We start from the raw sequence: 7313 nt of genomic DNA, 5'->3' as shown, positions 1-7313 counted from the left end.
ATGTTGATGGTGTAATATTCAATCATGATAGTCATGTTGATTTTACAATAACTGTTCTAGAAATTATACCTGCCATAGTTTTGAAATAGTTAAAAAAGTAAAAGAATTTACAATAATATATAAAAAATATTTTTTAATTCGTTAATTATATAAAATTGACTAAATTGGCAAAAACATAGATGAAGAATGAGTAGAAGTTGTAGTATAAAGTTGAGGATATGAAATTAATTAAAGCTTTGATGACTAAGAATAAATACATGTTGAGTTTTTTTTACGAAGAATAGAAAGAAGTGAAAAAGGGTAGTTTGGTAATTGAAGTGTAGGGAATATGAACCTGAGGTGGAAGCAATAAAGAGGGTGGCCCACATACAGAGAGGCAGATGAATAAAGGAGCTTTTCTTGACAAAAAAACAAAACAAGAAAAGGGAGCAATTAAAACGGAACGGAACGCGTTTTGTCACAGACATTACAAAACTAATAATAGCAGGGGCCCATAACACGTGTCAGTAGATGCGTGTGCTTCTTCTACTGGCTGATCTACCAACGAAATAAAATGTGTTTTTGCGTCTAATTAACATTTTAAATATATTATTTCTTCTTTCTATAAATATTTGTATTATTTTCCTCTCTAAAAAGTTTAAATATATTTTATAATTATTAATTATAATAATAAAAAGTATTTTATGTATATAAATATTTTAATAAGTAAATTTCATTATTAAATGTATAATTAACCATGTATTGTGTTAAAACTATCATTTAAGTATATTTATATTTATCATTTTTAAAAATAAAAAAATATTTTTAAATTTTAAAAGAACTGAAAATATATTTAAATTTTAGTAAGATGAGAAGAATACAAAAATATAAATTAGTTTGATTAAAAAAATAAAATAAATTTACCTTTTTTAGTAACCGCGAACGATGAGAATTTGATGAAGATTAATCTTTATGGTTTTATTTTACATACTTAATATTTTTTTTTAAAAAAGCACTAGCAACAAGTTTTTGGTTTCACTAAAATTCAATTTATTCTCATTAACACTTGAGAGTGAGAAAGAGAAAAAAAAATAGAGAAAGAAAAGTTTTGTTGGTTAGATTTGAGTAAAAAATTCTAAAGGATATGATTGATGCGATTGAAATGTAAAAAAAAATATATATATTTTGTATTAATTAACCTAAATACCTATTATGAAATTGGGAATTTTTTTCAGTTAAAATAAGATAAATATTTAGATATCTATATTTATTGATATATTTTTTAATTTCGTTTCAAATAAAGAATAATGTCTATAATTAAAATATGTATATTTATGTAATTATTTTTGTTTGAAAATTGTAATTAAAGAATAAATATAACATTTAAATATTTTCAACCAAGTAAAGAGAACAATATTTATAATTATAATGCATACGATGTTGATAAAATATTAAAATTGGTAATATTTCATAAAATATATTACCATGTCACACGCTAAATTTTTTAACATTTCATTCATCATCAAATTAAGAATAGTATTATTATAATTACATGCGTAATAATTATAATGAAAGACATAATTTGTTCCGCTATGAAAGTAGTTAATTAAAAATTCAAATATAATCAATTAAAAACTTCATGCACTACATTTATATTTATAGTGTGCCCATTTTCAAGAAAAAAACAAACAACTCATATACATAATATCTTCGGCCTCATAAAAATTAAAAGTGTAAAACATGATTTATGACATTAGGGGAGTGCTTATCCCCTTCTCCTTCACTTTCTTTTCACCCAACTCCGTTTAAATACACTAAATCAAATAGTTACACGGAACATACTTTCTCAGCCCAATTCAATAATCCAACACCTCAAACAAACATATCAGAAATACGTATTCACACATAGTAGTTGAAAGAAATATAAGATCATTATAAAAATATTATTATTATTATTATTATTTATGTTTATGTTTATATCTTGCCTCTGACTACAAGACAATATATCAAAAAGAGGTTGTTTTACTTTACCTAATTTATTAGACTTTACCTGATTTATTTAGAGGTCAAACCTTTTTGTGTATAAAATCAGTTTAAATAAAAGATCATAGTTACAATAAATATGATAGATCAACATTTGTATACATAATATAATTTTTAAAATATTTTGTTAAAGCGTTTTTCACATAGATAAATACATACAAAACTTTATAATAATATAAAATTGTACGACATCTACGTCTTACTAAATAATGATATTTTTTTTTGGTTAAAATATTTTTTAATCTCTTAAATTTATGTCAAATTTTATTTTAGTTTCTCAAATTTAAAATTGGTTTTTTAGTCCTTCAGATTCAAAATAGAGTTAATTAACATATCTAATTAAAGATTAAAGGTGAAACTTTTGTTTCATTTGACTCCATTGTATAAAAAAATAAGGGAATAATTTTTAAAAACAATTTACGTATAATATTTATGTCAACCTTATGTATTCTTTGAATAAGTTTAACTGAACTAATAATATGTTTCTCTAATCATTTTTTAGATATTTTATCATAAATTTGTTCATGCTTTCAAACCTTTAAATCTATTGAAGCAAAAGAAAACATTGAATCCCCACATTAAATCTCAACCACTATACGTTAATCTAAAAATAAATGTTTAAATTAAAACTTTATTAATGACAATATAACAAAAAGGAATAAATGGGATAGAGATAATTAAGAATATTTTACACACCATTACTTTTAGTTTTATCTTACTTCTTCTAAAGTTAGTACTCCATAGAAATTTTTTTCTTCAATCAATTAAACATCTATAACATATGTTTAAAAAAAACGAGTATTATTTTTTACTTAAATTCAGTCCTTCCAATACATTTTTAAGTATGTAAATTGTTCAATTTATTATACTTTTAAAAATGGATAAAGGATTTTTTTAGTATGTAAAATTTTGTTTGGATAGTATGTGTTTGGTGTTTAGTAAATTGTCACATATATTTATCAAATTAAAGAGAAAATTAATTTTGTAATTATCCAGTCACATATAAATAGTTTTCACTATAGTTTAATGAAAGATTATATATTGACATTAATTTTCATTTTTCAAACAATTACTAAAGACTAAATACATACTTAATCATTAACTATTTGTTTTACTTTAATAAACATAGTTGATAATTAATAAAGCCTAAACATATTTTCAATTACTTCAACAATTAATCAAGTTCAAACAAAATTAAAAAAATTTACTAGCTCAACAACAACTTTGAAACAAATTCTTATTAAATAAATATCTTATTATTAATTGAAATTTATTAAAATTATCGAACACAGTCAATCTAATGACTCATTAGAGGTTTATAACATTTTTTAAGTTTCTAAAATAATTTAAAATTATTTTTTTATTAAATTTGAAGTATTTGACAAGATTTAAGATTTTTTCTAAAAATAATTCACGATGTTTCAGTTAGGAATAATGTTCCGGTATCACTAATATAGTCTTATATCGTTTAAAACTCGAAGTCAATAGCAGTTTAAATACATATTCTTTCCTTAATCCATTGAAATCCTTTTTAAGAACAAAATTAGAACTAAAAAAATCCAGTAGACAATATCTTAGTTGTGATGGTATCTCAACAAAACAATGTATTTTGCATGAAAAAAATACTTTGAAGATTTTTTATATTCATAATTTTTTTATAAAGTTATTTGAAATTAAACTCGAATAAAAAATTAACTTTAAATTATACTTTCAAATAAAATTACATAATAAAATATTGATATAAATAAATTTAATTTTTCTAAAAAACAAATATAAATAAATTGCACTAGAAAATCTAAGGTTTAAAATATTAATCTTTTTAAAAATAACTTCAGATTTCAATAAAAACCTAAATAATTCTTTAACGGTTAATATTTTTCTCACCAATAAATTTATTTTATTAAAAAATTCAAATAATTATTTATAAATATTTACTAAAATATTTTTTAATATCTACTATTATTATCGAAAAATATCTATTACAATATTCATCATAAATTTTATCCGTAAATATTTATCAATACATTTTTTTTAAATGAAATTTTAATTCAAAGGATTAAATTCAATCACTTTAATATTATAATATTAACGGAAACACATGTGTAACAGTGTTATGTATCCGCTTTTATTATTATTTTTATTTTTATTATAATATTATGTGTATTTGTATTTTTAAATATTAAATATTATTAAGAAAAAATAAGATAGAAACATTTTTTTCATCACTGTTTCAACATACAATTTTAATAATTAAGTTACATTAAAAAAAATATATTAAGCAAATTTAAATTTATAACATGATAAACATAATTATATTAAAACTATTACGTTTCATTGTCAAGTGTTGGAGATCCCACATCGACTAGAGATTAGAGTCTTTCATTGTATATAAGTGGGTCAACCTTATGAGCCGGTTTTATGGGATTGAGTTAGGCTTAAAGTCCACTTCGTAATATGGTATCAGAGTCATTTCGAACCTATCATAGCGAGTGTTTGTGTTGGGCCTATCGTGCCACCCGCTATATAATAATAAAAGAAGAATAAGATGAGAAACTTCATTAACAAACCCTAAGAACATATTTATTTTCTAATCCTTTTTCTTCTCCACAAGAATGCGATATTCAAAAGGCATCATCTACATCAACAATGACATCAAGATAACTATGTACCTGTGCAAAAATCTGAATGTTCAGTATTCAAGTAATAGTTTGTTTGAAATATTATGTTTCTCTATCTTCTTTTTATTCCACCTTCACTTGGTCTACTGAAAAACAAAGTAAAAGAAATAAAAATGAGAAACATTAACAATTAAACAATCAAAATTATACAACCAATATTAATTGATCATACCGAAATAAACGATAATAAAATTAATTCATTAAAAAACACCTTTGACAAAAATGAAAAAAAAAATTATAGTTTACATTATTTTCTTAAATAAAAGAGTCATCTAAAAATAAAATTGTTTAATTTATTACTACTTTATTGTACTGTGTATTGACTATTGTAATTATTACTGTTTTACATAAACTATTCATCGTGGGTTCTTTTCATCAAATATTGAAAGAAAAATTATTTACAATTATCAATATATTTATAAGTTTACAATTTTTTTATTTTAATTATATCCTTGTATCTTCAAATTGTAAACATTTTACACTTATCACACTGAAAAAAATAGATTAATTTTCAGTTTATATATTTAATTTTAATATTGAAAATAAAAGTATTTATTATATTTCTAATTCTACAAACTATCTTTCGAAAAGAATAATGAAAATAAACGAAAATAATATCTTAAAAATGATTGAATAGCATAGGTATGCAAATGAAAAAGAAAATATAGTTAGTGTGACTTTATAATTCTAAATAAAAAATAGCAATTTTTAATTAACTAGAAAATATAAACAGAATAATATATTATCGTGTAACTAAAAATAAAATAAAATAATTACTTTATTCATAGCACTGTGGCACAGAGTCCGAATTTGAGGACGAAGCTTAGAAGATAGTGACATGACGTTGATAATTAAATATCTCAATTTTAAACAATATTTTCGAAACCTAAAGTGAATACAAACCACTAACCATTGTCTACAAAACAATCACTAATCATATCTTTATTTTTTTTATTGCAGATAGTCCACTATAAAAAACTATAAAAATTTATTTTAAATATTTGTATAATAATAAAATAATTCAAATTATATTGCCAAACACCGTGCTTAAATGCTACTAATGATTGTGATGCATCCATGAAAATAGTGGCAACGCATTCAATGAGATTAATGTCAAATCACTTTCTCTATTGCCCTTTATTCCATTCCTTTCTCATTTCATAATTATACCCAAAAGCTCACCATGTATATATCTTATTGAATCAAAACAAAATTTAAGTAACTTGTAAATCTTTTGATAAAGAGCTAAACTGTCATGTTGTACTATTATTAAAAAAAATATTGTAAGAATCTATTATATTTATATTGTAATTGTGAATTGTTGTCCTAATTTTAACAATGGTTTGTTTTTTTAGGTTTAATTCAATTTTAAGTGCATCATAAATTTAGATAATTTGAATTAAGTTTTTATAAAAAAAACTTTCTTATTTGTTAAAAATAATTTAGTTTTATATAAGTAACTTGATGTTTGATTTTTGTTGTTAATAGGATGATTAATTATTATTATTATTATTAAGAAATAATTTTTAAGTTTAAATAAACCTTATGTTCTTATATCTAGTTCAGGTGGACTTTTAAGTCTAAATCAATCTTACAAAACCAATTTATAATATAAAGTTTGTACTTACTTGTATATTTTAAAATATCGTTATCTCTAAGAGATCTTCAACAACTATTGCTTTTATCTTCTTATTCAATTCATTCATTCCCTCTCTAATATATTCCAACTCATCAGTCAACTCATTCTTAAAAAATAGAAACAAGTTGATGAATGAGTTAGAGAAGTTTAAAAAAGAAAATAAGTGAATTTATCGATGAATTAAATATAAGAATACAAAAGTAACGCTCATTTTAAATTAGTATTTTAAACACTCAATTGAATAATTTAATAGAAATTCAATTAAAAATATCTAAAATTTATGAAGTATTTAAAATTTAATTAAGTATTTTTTTAAGACACAAGTTTGAAATAATGGTGTGATAGTAGAAAGAATATTTTAGTTAGTCACTCTCATTTTTCGTTGCTTTGTGCATGAAGTGAAGAAAAAGAGTCGTGAAAATGGAAATATCAAATCACGGAGTATAGTGGTGGTAATTATAAGCTTCAACCTTTTAGGTCAAATAAAATCACCTTCAATGTAACTATGTACTCTCCTTCTTTCCTCTACCTTTCACTTTTTTCTCTCCAAATTCTCCCCCTTTTTTGGTTTTTAATTATCTCTTATAAAGAGAAAAAAAACATAATATCAATTTGGAGTTGAAAAAACCTTGGGTGAGTTCTTTCCTTTTTTTCACTCTCCATCTAGATTCTACATTCATCTTGATGAAAAAAAAAAAGAAATTGGAAGAGACTTTGAGCTTCAATTGATGAATTTTAGGTTTTAGATGGTTAGATTCTTAGAAATCCTAAGTTGTAATTATTCCTTAACACTCTCCTCTCATCACCTCTCTCAAAAAGTCAAAGTTCATTAGGTTTTTATAAGAAACCGAAATAAGGAAAACTAGATTTCTTGTTTTGGTTTTAATATTTTTTGTTTAAAGGTTTTTATGGTTTTGATTTTGATGAATTTTGAGTTTCATGTGAAATGTGAAACAAATTTTGGAAAATTCATT

Source organism: Phaseolus vulgaris, chromosome 3, assembly GCF_000499845.2.
Source record: "Phaseolus vulgaris cultivar G19833 chromosome 3, P. vulgaris v2.0, whole genome shotgun sequence".
NCBI classification, from domain to species: Eukaryota; Viridiplantae; Streptophyta; class Magnoliopsida; order Fabales; family Fabaceae; genus Phaseolus; species Phaseolus vulgaris.
The sequence above is the reverse complement of the archived record's forward strand: the minus strand, read 5'-3'. Positions refer to the sequence as shown.